This window comes from Anabrus simplex, chromosome 5 (assembly GCF_040414725.1).
Source record: "Anabrus simplex isolate iqAnaSimp1 chromosome 5, ASM4041472v1, whole genome shotgun sequence".
Taxonomy (NCBI): Eukaryota; Metazoa; Arthropoda; class Insecta; order Orthoptera; family Tettigoniidae; genus Anabrus; species Anabrus simplex.
In genome coordinates this window covers 179611340-179632165 of record NC_090269.1, presented here as the reverse complement: position 1 = coordinate 179632165, position 20826 = coordinate 179611340, and the positions used below count along the sequence as shown (strand labels likewise).

The window sequence follows — 20826 nt, the reverse complement described above, 5'->3', positions numbered from 1 at the left end:
TACCGGTGGTATAAGCGGAGCATAAAAGGATAGACTGAGTCTCCGAGCAGAACTGCACCAGAAGAAAGTCTCCAACCATCAGTCATCTTATTGTTCAAGTCACTTAGCCTTAGAGCCCTAGCATCGTTGACACTACCAGGCTAATTCTCACAACATAATAAGAATTCTAAGTGGTGGTGGTGGTGATGATTATTGTTTTAAGAGGAAGTACAACTAGGCAACCATCCTCTATATGATACTAATCAGAGATAAAAAATGGAAGGGATACGATTGTTCGAAAAATGATGGTATCGTCCAACGGAAGACAAGGGCCACGAAGGGCGTGAAAAAGAAAGACTCCCTAGGCCTCGCAACCTAATACCATCGGGGTCAGAAAAGAACTTTTTTTTTTTTTTTTTTGCTAGGGGCTTTACGTCGCACCGACACAGATAGGTCTTATGGCGACGAAGAAAAGAACAAGAGTTGACCAAGGGAGGTCGGATAGGATAGATGGAAGTGGCACAAGTAAGTGGGAGCAATGCCAGGACTCAGCTATGAGCCCCGTGGTCGCCAAACCAAGCTATCAACTGTATAATTCTAAATGTGGCCCACATATGAGCATTCGATTCAAGGAATGTTTCCCATAACAATCAACAAATGCTGGTTCATACGCACTTGGTGCATCAATTTCTGGCGTTCCACCAAGTACTCCACAAACTAAAGGAATACCGCCAAGTTCAGTGAATATGACTAATGCAGCATTTCGCCATAGTCAGCTAACCAACATGCGACATCATGAGGAAGGGTGTCATCTGGCGCTGACATAACTCTGCAGACTGTCGTTTTTGAAATACCATGTATATCAGAAACAGAATGCTACTGTGTACCACTACCTAACCAGTTCAGTGCAATCTGAAGCTTCTGTTTTGAGGTTAGTGCTTCATTCCTTGCATTCTCCTATCAAGCATATATTCAGATGTTCTGTAATCCGACGTAAATCTCTCATTGTATTCATATGTTTGTTCCCCAACAGTACATTCGCTCCTCATCACTATTTGAATCAGAGTCAACCCGTTCACTGATCTTCACAATTTTATGCCAAAATATTAAAATACCACTCACTTTGCTTTTTTTTTTTTGGCTATTGGCTTTACGTCGCACCGACACACATAGGTCTTATGGCGACGATGGGACAGGATAGGGCTAGGAGTGGGAAGGAAGCGGCCTTGGCCTTAATTAAGATACAGCCCCAGCATTTGCCTGGTGTGAAAATGGGAAACCACGGAAAACCATCTTCAGGGCTGCCGACAGTGGGGTTCGAACCCATTATCTCCCGAATACTGGATACTGGCCGCACTTAAGCGACTGCAGCTATCGAGCTCGGTCCACTCGCTTTGGTTTCACTAATAATATAGATTATGAGTCGAAATACACTCATGGAAATAATCCCAATAATATGAGTAACTTTTATAAGTCATATTGTCCTTGAAACTGTTTACAAATATTATTAGGAATTTCTACTAATATTATTACCTAATAAATCTATGAAACGTAATACTCATAATATTAGATAATATTATTGGTTTCTTACTAATAATATTAGTGAAAAATGTTTAATGAAAGGGGGCTCTACTGTACACTCGGCGGGATTGGTCTAGCAAGACCCTGTTCCGAAAGAAGTGTTCCGTATCGCCTGTACTCAGCTGGATTGGTCTAGCAACACCCTGTTCCGAAAGAACAGTGTTCAGTATCGCCTGCACTCGGCGGGACTGGTCTAGCAACACCCTGTTCCGAAAGAACAGTGTTCCGTATCGCCTGCACTCGGCGGGACTGGTCTAGCAACACCCTGTTCCGAAAGAACAGTGTTCCGTATCGCCTGCACTCGGCGGGACTGGTCTAGCAACACTCTGTCCCGAAAGAACAGTGTTCCGTATCCTGGTTGGCTGATTGTTCCGACTCTGGGCGAACGTGAGTGCTATTTCTCTGCACTGGCTTCGAAGTTCTTTGAAACTTGACTGCACTGGAGCATCAATGGAAGGGGAAGGAACCCACAAAATATGAAACTGTAAGACGTAGAGGCGCCCATCTCAGTCAGCATTTTGTCAGACAGCGAAAGTGTGCATGGCACTGATTTTTAATCTTTATTCGTATGAATTCTTGCAGCGTGAAACCACGTGCATCGTCAAAGTATTCTTTTAGCGCGATTTACGGCTGTCTGTGTTCTGCTATCCACTCTAATTTGTTCATAAGAAGTGTTAGACTATTATACATAACGATATATAAAACATGGCGATATCAATATACCAAATGTTATTGAACAAGGCCTAAATATTTCATATTTTACTGGTACCTGTCTTCTTAGTCCGCCTCTGTGGTGTAGTGGTTAGCGTGATTAGCTGCCACCCCCGGAGGTCCGGGTTCGATTCCCGGCTCTGCCACGAAATTTGAAAAGTGGTACGAGGGCTGGAACGGGGTCCACTCAGCCTCGGGAGGTCAACTGAGTAGAGGTGGGTCCGATTCCTACCTCAACCATCCTGGAAGTGGTTTTCCGTGGTTTTGCACTTCTCCTCCAGGCAAATGCCGGGATGGTACCTAACTTAAGGCCACGGCCACTTCCTTCCCTCTTCCATGCCAACTCTTCCAATCTTCCCATCCCCCACCAAGGCCCATGTTCAGCATAGCAGGTGAGGCCGGCTGGGCGAGGTACTGGTCATTCTCCCCAGTTGTATCCCCCGACCCAAAGTCTGAAGCTCCAGGACACTGCCCTTGAGGCGGTAGAGGTGGGATCCCTCGCTGAGTCCGAGGGAAAAACCGACCCTGGAGGGTAAACAGATTACGAACGAACCTGTCTTCTTAGTCAATATGTCTGTCGAAACTAATTTATTTATTAGGCTGTAAGATACCTGAAATATGAAACAGTTAACAACAGATCACACCTGAAAATTAAATTCAATTTAATTAAGGTGTTTCTTTCTCAGGTTTCATTATTACCCACTTTTTGTGATAAAAACTATATTTCAGCGTTCTTTACAGACATTAAGAGTAAAGCATGAAACTAACAGTGAGGAACCAATTTTAGAATTAGCATTTATGAGGTTCGTTTCGTTAATGTTTTCTAATTCCCCACTGCCTAAACCGTTTACTGTTATTTTGGAACTGTTATTCGGAACATAGTATTTTTTCGGAACCGGAACAACCGGAACTGTTCCGGAAAAAGAACAACTTCGCCCATCTCTACCACAAACGTGGTTCAAAAAACGGTTCTGGCGTACATGAAATGCAATTTTTCGGCGAGTTAGGGATTTTCAAATAATGTCTTAGTGCAGTACCGAGGAACAATTATTTTTTATCAACTTACGAAATCCTCGCGAGCGAAGCCGTAGGTAACAGCTAGTAACTAATATTTTAATAAAAATGGATTTAGAACAGTATGGTTCTAGTAGACCATCGATATTGACGTAAAACCTTCTTTAAAGTTGAAATACTGACTAATCACCCCAAGTCGGCAAAAAAATGCAAAATAAGGACGTGTTATTATAGTTCATTATAGCTCAGAATGATTGACTATACTACTGAGAAACGTCCTAATGCAAAGGGGAAAAAAATGACATTTCAACATCAACATCCCCCACCAATCAGTGTACAGTCAAAAGAGGTGCAGAATTACGAGTTATACGAAACTATAAGTTTGGTAAGTGTGAGTTAACGCAATGTGGTCAGAAGTGGAAGTGTTCGAGCACGGCATGTTCAATGGTAGTAAATTTCTGTTATGTGGTTCTGACAATCACGAAACCATGTCGTACGTATCAATCGAAAATTCATTTCGAACAGTGTAAAAGAAAGGTGCGTGACGAGATATACGAACGGCCATTGAAGTTGCAGAAGTTCATTCACCTACTCTATCTAGGAGAAAGATTCCCAAACGGTATGACGATTCTGAAGATAATTCAGCAGAGCAGTTTGATTCAGTTGACTAAAGGTACAGGTGTCCATTCCTTGCAATCAGAGATAACAATGTTTTGCCACATCATCTTATAAATTCTTACTTGAATTCGAGTAGTTTCTACTTGGGAGTGATGCAAGACAAAATTTTACAACTCCATGAAGATGATGTGGACTCTGATTGATAGTCTTTTGCTTTACAGAGGAATGTTTCATGAGTCGTTTCTGAATGAAGAAGAATTACGGACATTGCCAATCACTTCAAGAAAGTAGTTCATCTTAAGGATGTCCGAATCCCAATGGATAGTGGTTAGCGTCCCGGGTTTGATTCTTGGCTGGGTCGGGGATTTTAACCTTAACTGGTTAACTCGTCTGGCTAGGGGACTGGGTGTAGGGCCCCATCCTCACGGACATGAAGGTCGCCTATAGGTCGTCTGCTAGAAAAAGATCGGCACCAGGATTCTCCGCAGCCCATACACTATTATTATTATTATTATTATTATTATTATTATTATTATTATTATTATTGTACCGGAAGGTACACCTCAACGCCGCGCATTCAAAATTAGCGCCTCAATGAACTCTATCGAACTAATGTGGAAACTACAACTGGAGATTGGAACTTTAATCAGAAGATGTCACCACCGAAATATTATGTAATTTTATTATTGTACAGTTTCCTAAACTGAGTGAATTTCTCCTTGTTTTGTTTGCCATTCATCAAGAAGTTTGGACATTCTCCCATAGATGACACTACAAAAAATTTATGATCATGCCCTCTGGTGCAAAGTGAAAGAGCCTATAATTTAAAGAAGTTTTGTATTTCTAAGTTTTTGTAACTGATTGATGTTCATTTATTTTTGGGCAACCTATCACAGGCTTCTTGTTCGATTCTGAGTGTAACTTTGAAATTGACCAATTAAATTGAGAGGGTGTGGCTGGTTTAGTCTTAATGATCTCGAACCTTCCCTGAAGTTTTATAAACTGCGGCTTTTCACGTTTCTTGGCCAATTTGATCGACGTCTATCTGAGTGTGTGTGCGTTAAGCAGGAGGCGGGCGGCCTCTTTGGTCGGCAGCTAGAACATCTACAAGGTAATGGCCACATAACTTGATTCCTTCTTGCTAACTCCGCAGTTTAACCCGAGGGAAAGGTCCAACTCTTCAGTATGTAACAACCTTTCTAAAATGTAACTTTCTTCCGGCTAATGTAAAAACTTATAAAATCTTTAACTGTAAACAGGGGATAGAGAGTGATATACCGGTACCCTCTCGAGCTCCCCTTCATCTTGGTTTGGGGTGACTACGTTTTTCTCTAACTGTTTTTCCTACTGTAATGTGTTAATATAATTTCTATACGAGTCACCTCAGTAGTTTGAGAATTGCCCCGGTTTCATCGGCCTAGAGCCCTTTAGGTTTAAGTGTTCATTATCTTGGAGCGCAGTACGCCTCCATTCAGTTTGTGTTTCGGGCCATTTACTTAACCTGTTCGTTTCCGCATAAGCCCTATAGGGTGGGTACGAGATACCCCTGTTTCAAATTGTAAGTTGGGCCATGGAAGGCCAGAGAGTGTAAGATTTTTGAGGTGGCCTCGAGGAGGCTGAAAGAAACGGAGAGCCGGTTAGCTCTTTTTTCAAGTTTTGTAATTGTAAAGAATGCCTCTAGAAGGCTAGAAATTGTATTGTGGGGAGCAAGTGCTCCATAAATTATTCTGTGCCATAATGAGCTCCCTCGTTGTGCCTGTTTGGCTGCCTTCTTTTATCACCTCCTTGATCTTAGCTATATCTTCCCAATTCAGTGGCCCAGGGTTGCTTTCCACTCCTCCAATTACTAATAATGCAGCAATCACTAACGCTGCCAGCACGATTTCAGAGTATTTTATATCACATTTTAAACCACATACCTGATATTTTATTCGATTGTTCCATCGGCCGATGACCGCTCGGTAGAGTTCTATGCTTATTCCCATTATGCTTACGCCACAACACTCAACACTCCGCACACACGTCTGCTTCGTTTGCAGGGTTCCAATCGACTGCTCCATAAATTAGGGGATCTCTGCTCTTACCTAAATAATTCTTCTTCCATTTGTAAAATTGTAAAACTAGGGGCTTAAAGCCCAAAGTGTTAAGGTTTTGAATCTTGGATTTTTCCTAATCTGGTTTCTAGATTTGCATTGTACCTGATTGTTATTTTTCCCTTGTGGAAATTTGTTAAGTTTGTTTTTTATAATGAAAGAAATACCTTTGCTAAAGTTTTAATTCAATTCTTGACATTGTAGTTAGACCCATTCACCCCGGCACCTTCTTTCACCTCTGCGTTCCACAGATTATTATTATTATTATTATTATTATTATTATTATTATTATTATTATTATTATTATTATTATGTATCTGCTTTCATAACTGCTGAAGTTTTAAAAAAAGTGATTCCCGTGACAACTTCAACAGCTGAAAGGTTTTTCTCAGGCCTTAAAAAAAGACTTATTGTTATTTCCGCACAACTACAGGACAGCAGAAATTAAAGTCATTGAGCCTTCCGCATATAAATCCACACAAGGAGGCTGCTAAGGCATTATCTGGAGAAGTACAGGTCACTTTATATCAGGAAATGAGATTAGAAAGCTGCATTCCTTCAGAGAACTACATTTCCCAATGAAGACTGTTCAGGTACATCTGGTGGTAGAACTCCTCACATTTCGTATCATGAAATGAACAATATACAGCATAGGACATTTATTGAGAAAATGTATTTATGAAGCAAGAGCTAACTTTTTTACTTGTGATTATTTTTATAGCTTCGTACATAAGGCATTCCTTCGAAATATTTATTTATGACTCGAGTTCTATTTTTCTGTTTAATTGTGAATATTATTGAAAACTCCGTACATAGGACTCGTTCAAAAATGTATTTACCGGAAGAGTTGGCTGTGCGGTTAGGGCTTGTATCCGGGAGACAGTAGGTTCGAACCCCACTGTCGGCACCACAGAAGACGGTTTTCCGTGGTTTCCCATTTTCACACCAGGCAAACACCGGCGTTGTACCTTAATTAAGACCACGGCCGATTCCTTCCCACTCCTAGGTCCTTCCTATCCCATCGTCGCCATAAGACCTATCTCACACGGTGCGACGTAAAGCAAATTGTAAAAATGTTGCAAAGTTTGGACTGGGAAGACTTGGGAGAAAGAAGGCGAACTGCTCGGCTAAGCGGTATGGCGTGGAATGGCTTTAGTGGACAAATAAGTTTGAGTTGTGCTTTTAGAAGTAGGAAAGATCACAATATGAAGATAAAAGTTGGAATTCACGAGGACAAATTGGGACAAATATTCGTTTATAGGAAGATTAGGGATTGGAATAATTTACCAAAGGGAAATGTTTGATATATTTGCAAATTCTTTGAAATTATTTAAGAAAAGACTAGGTAATCAACTGATAGGGAATCCGCAAGCTTGGCGACTGCCCTAAATGCAGATGAATAGTGACTGAACTGTTTGGCCAGCCATGTTATTCTCATGAGGGAGTTCAGATCGTTAACTAACCAGGAATGTCTTATTTAGACTGTCCGGCTGAATAGTCAGCGAACTGACCTCAAGTTCAGAAGGCCCCGGGTGAGATTCCGACAGAGTCGGGATTTTAAGTTCGTATGGCGTGGGATCTGGGTGTTCGCGTTCGCCTTAGTACAGGGAAAGAGGCAGCAGAAAGTTACCGACTCTTTAGCTGGTGCTGCCGCGCAGGTGCACTGGGGAAATGATTGCTCTATTCCGAGTGGCGAGATAGAGTGCGCGGTCAGGCAGGGTAGCAGTAAACGTACGGAATGAATGTTTAGTTTAATAAGAGTTTCGTTCTTGTTGAGTGCATGTTATTAGCGTCATTAGTGGTTGCTTTCCTACACTTGCTTTTGAACGATATTTATGTTAGCAATCAGTATGACGACGTCAAGTATGACAATCCTCATGTACTGCATGAAATTCCTCTCCACGATCAGAAAGTCGGTGTTTGATGTATCATTACTGCACTGCCCTATTTTCTTCTAGGATACGGTTTTGAGACGTTATGTGCAAAATATACCGTAGTCATTTTTTGAAATGTTGACTGCCCCCCCCCCTCTCTCTCTCTCTCTCTCTCTCTCTCTCTCTCTCTCTCTCTCTCTCTCTCTCTCTCTCTCTCTCTCTCTCTCTCTCTCTCTCTCTCTAACGTCGCACTAACACATCGAAGGTTTTCGGCGACGCAAGAATGAGAGAGGGCTAGGATTGGCAAGGAAGCGGCCGAGGCCAATTACGGCACAGCTCCAGCATTTGCATGGTATAAATATGGGAAACCGAGGAAAACCATACTCAGGGATGCCGACGGTGGGATTCGAACCCACCATGTCCCAAACGCAACCTTACAGCTACGAGACTCTCAACAGCAGGGCCAGCTAGCTCCGTCTGATTTAAGTATCTGCGATTTTTTAAAACTTTAAAACAGAATGTGTACCCAAAATTCAACGTTCTCTTGAGCCCCTGGAGAATGAAATTAAACGATTGATACGTGAAATTTTCGAGACGGAGGTACGAGTGTTTCGGAATTGTTTACGCCGGTGAACATTTTCAACAGCTGTTTTGATGAAAGATAAGATCTACATTAGTTTTCAACTTCATTCGCTATTACCGCTGAACTAATAATTTAGGCCTGTCTGTCAGGTCACCAGCCCAGGGGATACTTCGACCCTCAAACAGCGCTATCAAAGGTTATGCAGTTATAGGGAAACCACAAAAACAGATGGCGGCACCAAAATGAAGCGTATTAGGCAAGATGAGGAGTGAGGTAGTTTGCCATTGTTTTCCTCAGAGTCAGACGGTGCTATAGCAGCACGACTGACCCAATGAGCAACACCTGATAATCAGACGCACTGGTCATGTTCCGAATGGCATTACTCAGTAACGACCCATACAACTGAATGCCCTCCCGCGCCGATATAGCTTATCGGTGAGTCTAGAAATAGACTGCGGGCAATTTGTTCCTACGATGTCCCCTGCACACAGCTTGAAATACAAAAAGAAGGTACTTCCAACTCCCCCGCAGTCTCCAGATGTAAATCCCATTGAACATCTGTGGGCTTACCTTGAGAAAAGAATTCGTGCTAGACACATTTCTTCCCAAGGAGATCTGAAACGAGCACTCGCAGAAGAATAGAACATTTCCGCTGCTACTGCGTGAATTCGGTGAATTCAATGCTTGGACGATTCCAGGCTATTATCCTATCGAAAGGCTATCCCAGTATGTAATGAATGGATGACATCACTGTTGTGTGGATTTAAGAGATTGAAATTTCCTGTGAACTGAGACTGTTCGAATACTTACTGTGCCAATGTTTTGAATGCATATTCAAAGTTATTTTAAATTTTTCATTGCCATGGAAATATTTAGTTTAATTTCTCTAATTATATAACGTTTACATATGAAGGAAAATTTGTGTTACGTATTTGCTACAAATATATACATTACTCAGACGATATATAGTATTTTTGCTAAAAATTAGTGTTCGAATATATATATTACACTAGGCCTATGTATATGTGTACGTCAGCCATGCATCTATGTCACAGCTAGTCGCGCAGGAAACCGCACTCCGCTCCCCTACAGCCGTCATTTCAGCATTTACCTACTTCAATGGAGGTAACAGACAAGGTGTAGCGAGAATGCTTTCTGGATTTGCTGACCCCAACCGGAAGGAACATTAACAGAAAGGTAGTGACAATGATTAACTGTAAGTCTGGAATTACACTGAAAGAAATTGTGCGTCGGAACTGACTTCGGTGGTAGGGTCATGTGAGGTGATGGACATGAGAGTTAAGAAACAGAAGGACAGAAAAAGAGAGGGACAGATCAAGGAAACGGTATAGCTAGAACATCGTTTTTCATTATCTGAAGGTAAGAGGCGTGGAAGAGGAAAAGCTGCAGAGCTAGGAACAAGAACAGATGTAATGTAATGTAATGTAATGTATGTCGTATGGCTTTTAGTGCCGGGAGTGTCCGAGGACAAGTTCGGCTCGCCAGGTGCAGGTCTTTTGATTTGACGCCCGTAGGCGACCTGAAATGATAATGAAGACGACACATAGACCCAGTCCCCGTGCCAGCGAAATTAACCAATTATGGTTAAAATTTCCGACACTGCTGGGAATCGAACCCGAGACCCCTGCGACCAAAGACCAGCATGCTAATCATTTAGCCATGAAGTCAGACAGCAAGTACAGAACTATGGGGGCGAAAAGTTCATTAAGACACGCTTGCAGACTGAACGCAACATAGTTTCTACTAGGCACATACATTAACGAGTGAAATGAGTTGGTTACAGGAATTAGACTAGGATATTCTCACTTTATTCATTATATATAAGGATACGGTGGAGAAATTTCTGACGTACTGAAATATGAAGTAATGGGGATCTACAGCAAAGACAAGGTATTTATTAATGGGTGATTTCAGCATAAGAATTACAAATAGAACAAATGTACAAAATATATCTGATAGGAAAGGTAACATGAATGGCTGCTATTCACTGCTGTACGTTAACCCACTTCGAATTCAAGACATCTGTAAGAAATGTACATATTTCGAGAGAGATCTCCAACAATACTGAGCACTATAAAATCAGCAGTAAACTAAGTTTTATACGGTTTAAACACAAAATGTGAAGACCGTTTACAGGCGGATAAGGGTAAACAACTTCCAAGATAAAAAAATTAGAAGTACGTTGACATGATCTGCGAACAGTTCCAAGGAATAGACTAGCAGGTCCAGGTTGTTGTACAGGGATGGGTGGAGTAGAGGGCTGGTGTTCTAAAAACGTGCGGAAATGTCTTAGAACAGTGTGAAGAATGGGAATCATTTAAGAAAGGCTAGGAGAACAACAGATAGGGAATCAGCCACCTGGGCGACTGCCCAAAATGCAGATCAGTACTGCCTAATTGATTGATTGATTGATTGATTGATTGATTGATTGATTGATTGATTGATTGATTGGCTATGTTACGTCTGAAATACAGTATTTTCCTAGTCTTCAGATTCCACAGATATTTTGTAAAGAGATAACGTTTGTACTTTCTTTTCTATTCCTTAAAAATTACGTCAGCTGTATGATCACTTCATCAGGTGGAAAGAAAGAACTCGCAAGCTATCGGAATGGATGGAACCAAAATAATGCCGACCTTCTGGTCACGCGGAGAAATGGATAACCTAGAAATCCTTCAAGAAATCACAAGCTGAATAAGCACCCCGTTCTATAATTATCTTCCTTGTATTTAATATTTTATGGAACTCAATTTTAATGATTGTACCGGGAGGTACACCGCAAAGCCGCGCATTCAAAATAAGCGTCTTAATGAACTCCTCTATCAGTCAAAAGGTGAAACTGAAACTACACGAACTTGGAACTTTAATCAGAAAATGTCACCACTGAAATATTAATTGTTTTGTTGTGAAGTTTCCTAAACTGACTGAATTTCTCCTTGTTTTGTTTTGCTATACATCAAGAAGTTTGGACATTTTTCTACAGATGACACTACTAAAAACTATGATCATGCACCCTGGTGCAAGGTGAAAGAACTTATAATTTAAAGAAGTTTTGTATTTCTAGGTTTTCCATAACTGATCTATGTTCATTTATTTTTGGTTTGGCAACACTTCCTTTTCTTTCCGCCAGTTTTGAATCTAGCCAATCACTAATTTTTGTAATTAATTTTCAACCAATCCCGCATTTCTTGTTCACTTTGAATCGGCCAATAAAAATTAAGAGGGTGCGTCCTGATTAGTCTTTAATGATCTCGAACCTTCCCTGAGGGTTCATAAACTGCGGCCTTTCAAGTTGCCTTGCCAATTGATCGTCGTCTTTCTGAGTGTGTGTGTTTAAGCAGGAGGTGGGCGGCCTCTTTCGTCGGCAGCTAGAACATCTACAAGGTAATGGCCATATAATCCATCTTTCTTGCAGTATCCGCAATTATTCCGAGGGGAAGGTCCGAATCTTTAATTAAGTAACAGTACTTTTCTAAAATGTAACTTCCTTTCGGCTAATGTAAAAACTTTATAAAATCTTTAATTGTAAAGTGGGGATAGAGAGTGAGTTACCCTCTCGAGCTTCCCTTCATCTTGGTTTGAGGTGACTACGTTTTGTAACTGTTTTTTATTCTGTAATGTGTTAAAAGTAATTTCCATGCGAGCCACCTCAGTAGTTTGGGAATAGCCCCTGTTTCATCGGCCGAGAGCCCTGTAGGTTTTAATTTTTCATTATCTTGGAGCACAGGGTATGCCTCCATTCATTTTGTGTTTGGGCCAGTTAACTAACCTGTTCTTTTTCCACGAAGGCCCAATAGGTTGGGTAATAAATACCCCTGTAAAAGTAAGTTCAATGGTAAATTGTGCCTAGAGAGGCTAGAGAGTGTAAGAGTTGTGTGTAATGTTGCCTTGAGTGGGCAGTAAGAAACTGAGAGCCTGTTTGCTCTTCATCATAGTTTTTGTAAGTTTAACGAGTGCCTCTGGAAGGCTAGATATTGTATTTTGGGAGCAAGTGCTCTTGAATGAGGGGATTTCTGCCCTTTATTAAATAATTCCTTATTTTCATTATGGTTTTGTAAACTGGATCCAGTATCTCTGGAATTGTAAAAACTAGAGGCTTGGACCCCAGAATCTGTAAAATTCACTATCTTGAATCTTCCTTGTTTTGTTTCAAAGTTGCTTTGTACCTGAAATTTTATGTGAAAATTTGTTGAGTTGTTGTTTTTGAAGAAATATAACCTTCAGTTCAAGTTTTAAATTACTTTTGATAGTGTAGATAGACCCATTCACCCCGGCACCTTCTTTAACCTCTTTCTGCTCCACGGGTAACCCCGTAACAATTATGAACGACTTTACGTAAAATCTAATACAATATGAAATTAAAATTAGTAAATTAGTAGACATATAGGACTTCATCCATGCAATGGACATCTCTTCTGCTTTATGTAGGACGTGTACCCCACCAGGACATTTTCTTTTGTGGCATTTCTGTAGTACAAGGTGGACAAAATAAAACTGGCCCGGAAAATATTTATAAAACTGGCGCAGAATTGACCCTTGTTAATGAGCAGGAGAACTGCCCATCACAGGAAATGCTGCAAACCGTGATTTCGATGCACCAATCGGTTGCTGTCACATGTTTGCCAGTGCGCATCTCCCACATGCTCCATCCGAGTACATCGGTGTCATTAGTCATTACGTGTAAGTGAGAGGAAGCACACATGTATAGTGACCACTTGAATGCAACACAAAATGGTGCTCACGATAAAACAGCGCGTATTCATCGTCGAGTATTATGCGAAACATGTTTCATCGAAAACCTCTGCGGAACTGTTTGCGCAAGAGTTCAAGACTGGAAGTGTTTTGGCAAAACCTCCTGCAAAGTCTGCAATGAAAAAAAAAAAAACTTAGTGGCAAAATGACGTCAAACGGGCTCTGTAGCGAATAAAAAACGTAACTATCCGTAAAGAGTTCGAACGCCAGAAAACATTGCTCGAGTGAAAGAAAGCCTGGAACGAAATCCGACGAAATCTCAACGCCGTTTATCTGTGCTAGTGGGAATTATGAGATCGTCGTGTCGAAACATCAAAAAGGACCTGCATCTGTATTCTTATAAATTTACTACTGCGCATGCGTTATAGCGTCCGGGTGAACCTTCGTGTGTTGAGTTCTGTCGTTAGTTTCTGAGTGATGTGAAGTCAGGACTTTTGGATACTCAGTTTTTCATTTCTTCAGATGAGGCCTGTTTGAATCCGTTAGAGTATGTGAACTAACAGAACATGCACAATTATGCACCAGAAAATTTCTATCGAAAAGCTGTTGCATAATCTCAAGATTGGTGTGCAGTGCGCAATGTCTGGTATCCACATCGTAATACGTTCTTTCACTAAACTGTTAATGCTAACCAGTATGTCTAGACACTGTTTAATCCATATTGAACCTAACATTTAGAGATCCCAGAGACGAGAAATATATTATTTTAAAAGATTGTGTAATAGTAAGAAGGAGCACCGTTTTGGGCTCTGGAAATTTCTATATCCAGTCGTCTTCTTCGGCCCACACGAACTCCGCAACTTGCCCAAACCTGCCCTTACCGCCAGTACCCGAACTCCGCAACTAGCGGCAGACCTGCGAATTTATCTTGGCCACTCCCCACAACACATCCGTAAGCCATACAATAACGAACTTCAATTGCAAGTATGTACTTTTATTCAGCAGATATTTTACGCTACCGTAACAACATTTTAACTTTGTACGAAACACATTTCAAAAAGTGCAATATGTCCAATTCACCACTTTTCCATTGCAAAATGTTCTTCTGGATGTCATTCGGAATCAGAATCGACATTACATGGTCGAATGTAAGAATCTGTTTTTATTCTTTCTCAAGATGGATCATGAGTGTAATTTCCCACGCGCCTAGACAAAAAAACCTTATCACTCTCCAGTAAAAAAGTTCGACGTTACAGTTCTCATTCGAAAATCTTCAACCCTGATCACCAGTAGATTTTACTTTCCTACGTTGTCTAAATGTAATGTTTTATTTATAAAGTAGGAGTGTCAGACCCCGTTCATTATACATTAGTTTTACACTGTTCTCCCGTCTTCAGTATCACCATCCTACATATCTAACAGGACTTTTCAGTACCTTTCTCGGCACTAGATTCACCTCTACTATGCTCTTCTCTGCCGCCAGGTACAAGCTAGCCGGACGAACCTGTTTTTCTACTGAAAGGCAATTTGCGGAATTCAGTTACCGGTAGTGGATATTTCCTCGACCTTTTCTGAATTGCCGAGTTTGTGTCCGCCCGTCTGGCTTTAACCTCGACACGTCCGATCGTTTTCACCCTGTTCTCAATGATAGGATCCCGTTCTACACACGTAGCAAGCCGAGCGATTTGATATCGCCAGAAGCAAAAAAAAAAAAACGTACAATGTTCATGATTCCCAAGATTTTACTAGTCTTAAACATGTCGATTAGGAGATTTGGAGACTGAATCTGTGATGAGCGGATTTGTCTGCGTACTTTGCCTTTGCTGGTAGGACCTCGTGTTTACAGTGCACTATGTCTTCTGGTATGGGCTAGAGCAATTTTGTTACTTTCATTCATCTGTCTCTGTCTTATCCTTGGCTTAGATAATATGAAAGTGACTGAGCTATGCTAGTAATGCCATTCCTTGTGCAGCCAGTCCCTGCTATGAATGGTGTGAAAATGTTGCTCATAGGGTCGGTTGGTGCATGCATTTCAGTGGGTTTGGCAGACTGATATGTACGTAGGTGGATCAAAAGGTTAGTTGCACTAACGCGCCGCAGCAGCGCGCTGTGTGTCGCAAACGTGGGCACAGCGGAGGAAGGAGAGACACTGCCCACACGTCTGTTAGGCAGGTCGCTGTGGTGTCTCGTCTAGTATTGTCTGAATAGCGGCCAAATGCAATGGCGCGTCAACTGGACGTTCACTCCAAATATGAGGTGCGTGCGACAATCCGATTCCTATGGGCCAAATGGAATAATTGCACGGACATTCATCGTTAAATTAGTGTTGTGTATGGGGAGCGGGTCATTTCCCGGCAAGTTATCGTAAAGTGGTGTCAGCAATTCGAAGCCGGACGCACGGATAACACGGAAAACCATCGCGAAGGCAGGCTCGCAACGTCCAGGACCCGTGCAAAGGTCAACAGTGTGAATGTGATCATTAGACAGAACCGGGGCATTAAACTGAGAGAAATCGCGACGCAGCTGAACATGTCGTATGTCAGTGTGTTCGCCATTGTTCACGAGGACCTTGGATATCGTAAGCTGTGTCAAAGATGGGTCCCACGTCTTCTCACCGATGAGCACAAGGGACAACGTTTCCAATCCTCTCTGGCATTTTTGAAACGCTATGCCGCAGACGGCAACGGGTTTCTGCGGCCAATCGTCACAGGCGACGAAACGTGGGTCTCCACCACTTCACCCCCGAAACGAAGCGAACATCAATGGAATGAGTGCACCCCTCATCACCACAACGAAAGAAGGCCAAGGTTCAACCTTCAGCCGGCAAGGTTATGGCGACAGTGTTCTTTGACATGGAGGGTTTGCTGCACGTGGAATTCATGCCGAAAGAACGACGATCAACGCGGCGTCGTATTGTCAAACTTTGCACCAGTTGCGTAAAGCGATTAAAGAGAAGCGCCGGGGGAAATTAAGGGCCGGTGTGATTTTGTTACACGATAACGCAACATCTCACAAGGCCCGCCAAACGAGAGAACTGCTGCAGCGTTTCAAGTAGGGGGTCTGGCAACATCCACCCTACAGTCCCGGCCTAGCGCTATGTGACTTTCGTCTGTTTGGTAAGCTCAAAACGGAGCTCGGTGGTCGACGTTTCCAGACCGATGAGGAGGTGAAGGCCGCTGTCTCCGAGTGGTTGCAGAACGCTGGAGGAAATTTCTATGCATCCGGTATCGACAAGTTGGTTGTGCGTTCACAGAAATGTTTGGAGTCTCTTGGAAACTATGTGGAAAAGTGACGTTACAGTGTATGTCGTTATGGTCGTGTTGCTGTTGTCTAGGTAGTGTAATAAATGGCCATAACTGGGAAGTGCAACTTATTTTCTGATCTGCCCTCGTAATAGCAACTTCTGGCTCGGTGAGGAAAGCAACGGGAAACTACATCACACCTCATTTCCCTCGTACGCCTCTTCAGTGATGCCTAGGCCATCTATGTCAGCTGATAGCAGAGCTGTTGAGGATCCAACCAGCCTTAGGGCTGAAGACTGAACATACATACACTTAGAGTACCACCACGACAACGAGACTCAAAGAACAAGAAAATATAATTTTCTAGGAATTATTGCACAATAGATTTTTGGCGGAAAGTATTCGTCAATATACTCACTGGGGCTATGACCATCGGCGTCATTCATGGGAAAATGTTCGAGGTGTGAGCACGTCAGTCTGAAGCATCTCTGTGGAAGCAGAGATTCTGTACTACCAGTATTAAGATTTGTGAGGGTAACTTTTTTGTATTTAATTCTTAGGTTGTCAAGAAATGAAAGTGATTAAAATGTGGAATGTCATGTTCGAGGTGTATGTGATGGAAATTATTACGCGCATGAGGTGTAATTAAACAACCAGAGGACGCTGGCGAGCTGAAATGGGGACTTTAACACTCTTATCATATAGTCCTGTGTATTTTGCCATGCTAATATTTCGTTATGTGTATGGCTAATGTTGCCTTGTTTCATTTAGTGGAAGTTTACTAGAGTTTCAACTATTTTTTATTTGAGTATTGATAATGTTCATGGGTAATTTACGATGTCTGCGTGTGTTAGAAATGTCGCTGTGTTAAAGTAGATTTTTTGTCTGTTTTCCTTCCGTGTGGAGATGTTAAATTCATTTTTCAAGGGATCCGTTCAGACGTAGTGGGAACGTGTTTACGGTAGAACAGTGTCTTATGACGAAGAGGGATTTTTAAGTACGTCATTTGTTTTAATATCTTATGTCCCTAATCATAGAACCAGTTGTGTACGCGAATTTGAAGGTCTTGGTTAATCCGTAATTGAATACCTGCCGGCAAAAACGTTGTAACCCTCACTTTTCTAGAATGCAGGGGTTTCCGTGCATAAACGATATATGCGGTCAGAGTAAGGCATGTAGGAAGTTATGTTGGCGAACTTGAACGATAAGCGCCTTTTTTCTTTTGTTTAAATTTCGCCACGGGTCGTGCGGGTGCAGAAACATGGTATCAGTGGACAAAGTTACATTTTAAGGGTTACAACGTTTTGCCGGCAGGTATTCAATTACGTAGATGTCATTAATAATAATAATAATAATAATAATAATAATAATAATAATAATAATAATAATAATAATAATAATAATAATAATAATAATATGTAATGATACCCGTAATAACTAATATTCGTGAGGTAAAGTTTGGTTGTAAAAGATCATTTTGAGATAATTTTGTCAGGAAGCGACAGTGCCCGAGTTCAGCCTATGAGGTCTGAGGTCAGCACTGAAGCGCGTGTCATGTTTCTGGATTATTATATTCCCATGCGGTGGATTTTCGTGTAGAGGAATATTATCACTGTCCGATGTTGTATTTTGTGGGTGGTGGAGATGATGTATTTGGCCGAATTAGTTGTAAACCCCTACGACTCAAATAGCGAGGTATATTCCAGGTCGAGATTCCAGATGCAATGCTAAATAACGCCGGGATTCTTGTGTAAAAAGGCCTGAAGAAAAGTTGTCAGGATAGTGTGATATGAAATGTGGTATAAGGTCCATGATTCGGATTATTATGTAGGACGGCATGTCCGGAGGGGTAGTTTATTTCATCTAGTAACTCCAAATGGAACTCGGTGAACGTACATTGAATTCCACATATCCTATTAGCCAAGTTCATTCGTGCGGCAACGATATTAACCGGTAAATTGTTCAAGATTTTGCGATTGTTTGGACATAAAATATGTAGCAGTTAACACTGTCTGGCATGAGATTGCCTGCTCACTCATTAAGAGAGGGAGGTCGCAGGTAGCGGCCCATTGCCCGAGACAACATATGTTCGCATTGATACAAGGCGAGTTAATAAATATCCAGTGCGTGTTAAAATTCCATTACTTGTTAAAGTCAGGGGAGGTTGTCTGAATCTTCACTTCTACCCCACAAGTAAATGATAGATTTGAAATTCAAGTAACACTCATGATAATGAAATGCAGTATTCCATTTCGATATTGTTATAACACAGTGATAGTATGTAATCCAATTGAGTATATTTAATTAGTGGAAGTTAGGGGGATGTCTTTATTATGTAAATTCAATAAGCTTGTATTATCGTACTGTTGCTTTGGGGAGTTACGTTTGGCCATCAGCCACGACCACTTCAGAGGAGTGTATTTAATTTAGTAGAAGTTAGGACGATATCTTTATACATTCAGGAATTACATTTCTTCGCCATATTCATGTTGTGTGAAATCTAGTTCACATGCACATGTTTGGACATCAACCACGTTCACTTACTGAATGATAGTGACTGGTCCATAATGTGAATTGGAAGTTACTCAAATTCACTTAAGGGTCCAGGTAGCTCATCCTGCACTGATTGTCATTTAGTGGATAGCCTAAATTAAAGAGAAGGTCTGCTTATCAGTTCATGATATTTAGACATTCCAGAAATCAGAAGCTTAACCCACGGTTGTTTATGGAACCGAATAGCGGGACTTCCAGGTTGCTGTCGTTGTTCCCATGCAGAGGTGGTTTTCTTTTAAACAAACCCTTAAGGTATATTCGTATTGTTAACATTAATTTCATCATGAAATCGTCCAGCAGGTCACTGACCTCAATTATTGTCATTTATGATAAAATTTATTGTAATACGCTAGTCAACATATTGATTGAAATGTTTTTGAGTTAATAAATCTAGTTAGATTATACAAGCCTTTAATTTCAAGTGGGTAGGTCTTCCTTGATACCCGATAGTCAAGACAGAAAGTGACGAAGAGCCGCTAAGTACCCCTGAGATAAAAAATAGTCTACAATTTTATGCTGACGACCTCGAACAGGTAACTACCATAAGACATGCCTAATGTATCAACTCATAGGAGATAAACGACGGTATGGCTATTTTCAGCACGACGTGGCAACAGCATACACCGCCTTGACAACCTCGTCTGGAGTGCATGAGGTGTTCGCTGAGGAGAGGACAATCAGCAGAGGCAGTGCAATCAATTGGCCACCTCAATCGCCTTATCTTTCTTCCTGTGATTTTCATCTGTGGGGAAAATTGAAGGGTCAGGTGTACTCCAATAATCCTCTCACATTGGAAGAACTACAGCAGAACACTGAAAACGCTATTGCTGCTATCCCTCATGGTAGAACTGCTACGCGTGTCTCACAATTTGATAAATCGAGCACCTCGCTGCATCGACGTCAACGGTGGCCATTTCTAGCATCTCCTGCAGTGTTCATTTTACAAAGGTCAGGTCCTATTGTAGATATTTTCCGTGCCAGTTTTATTTTGTCCACGCGGTATATGGTGGCTGTCTGGATTGCACCACAGTCGCTTAGATTGTCCTTGTAGAAACCCTCACGAGGATTGCCTGATTCGAGAACTGGAAGAGATCCAAAGGAAAACAGCATGATTTGTTCTGGGCAATTTGTGGCCCCAAAAATTAAAAGGAGTGTTATGAAAATGTTGCAAACGTTGGCCTGGGAAGACTTGGGAATACAGACACAAGCTGCTTGATTAAGTGGTATGTTCCGAGCTGTCAGTGAAGAGATGGGAAAGAGATACGAAAGGTCAATATGAAGATAAAGTTGTAATTCAAGAGCAAAGATGTGGAGCAAAAATTTGTTAATAAGAAGAACTTAGAAGCTGCTTCCTCTCGCCAGGTGCTGACAGTGACTATACTGTGCTTCCTTATACATAATGTACCGGTTGGTACACCTATACGCCGCACATTTGAATTTTCCGCCTTAAAATACTCCTCTACAGCTGAAACTCTGAACTTTAAAAACTGAATTAATTCAACCGTTTATCTGAAGATGTCACTGTGTTAATTTCGAATTGTTTTTGTTTACTAATTATCAAGAAGTGTGAACATTCTCTCACAGATGTCTCTACCAAAAACTATGATCATGCACCCTGGTGCGAAGTGATGGAACTTTTCTTGAAGATATTTTATACTCATACGTTTTCCCATAACTAAATTTCGTTCTTTCATTTGTAGGTTGGCAATATAAATCTTTCTTTCCGCCAGTTTTGAACTTAGCTAATCCCCAATTTCTTTAATTAATTTTGGACCAATAGTGTCCTTCTTCCTCAATTTTTGATCTGTAACTTTTGGGGAACCAATAAACGCCTGTGGGTGTGTCTTAATTATTCATGAAATGTC

The 20826-nt window shown here is 41.3% G+C and overlaps 1 protein-coding gene across 11 annotated transcripts in view; it reads right to left on the bottom strand.

Annotated features, from left to right (window-relative positions):
* Positions 1–20826, bottom strand: part of tou (toutatis) — a 1002029-nt gene that overhangs the window by 588610 nt on the left and 392593 nt on the right. The gene's annotated exons all lie outside the window — the stretch shown is intronic.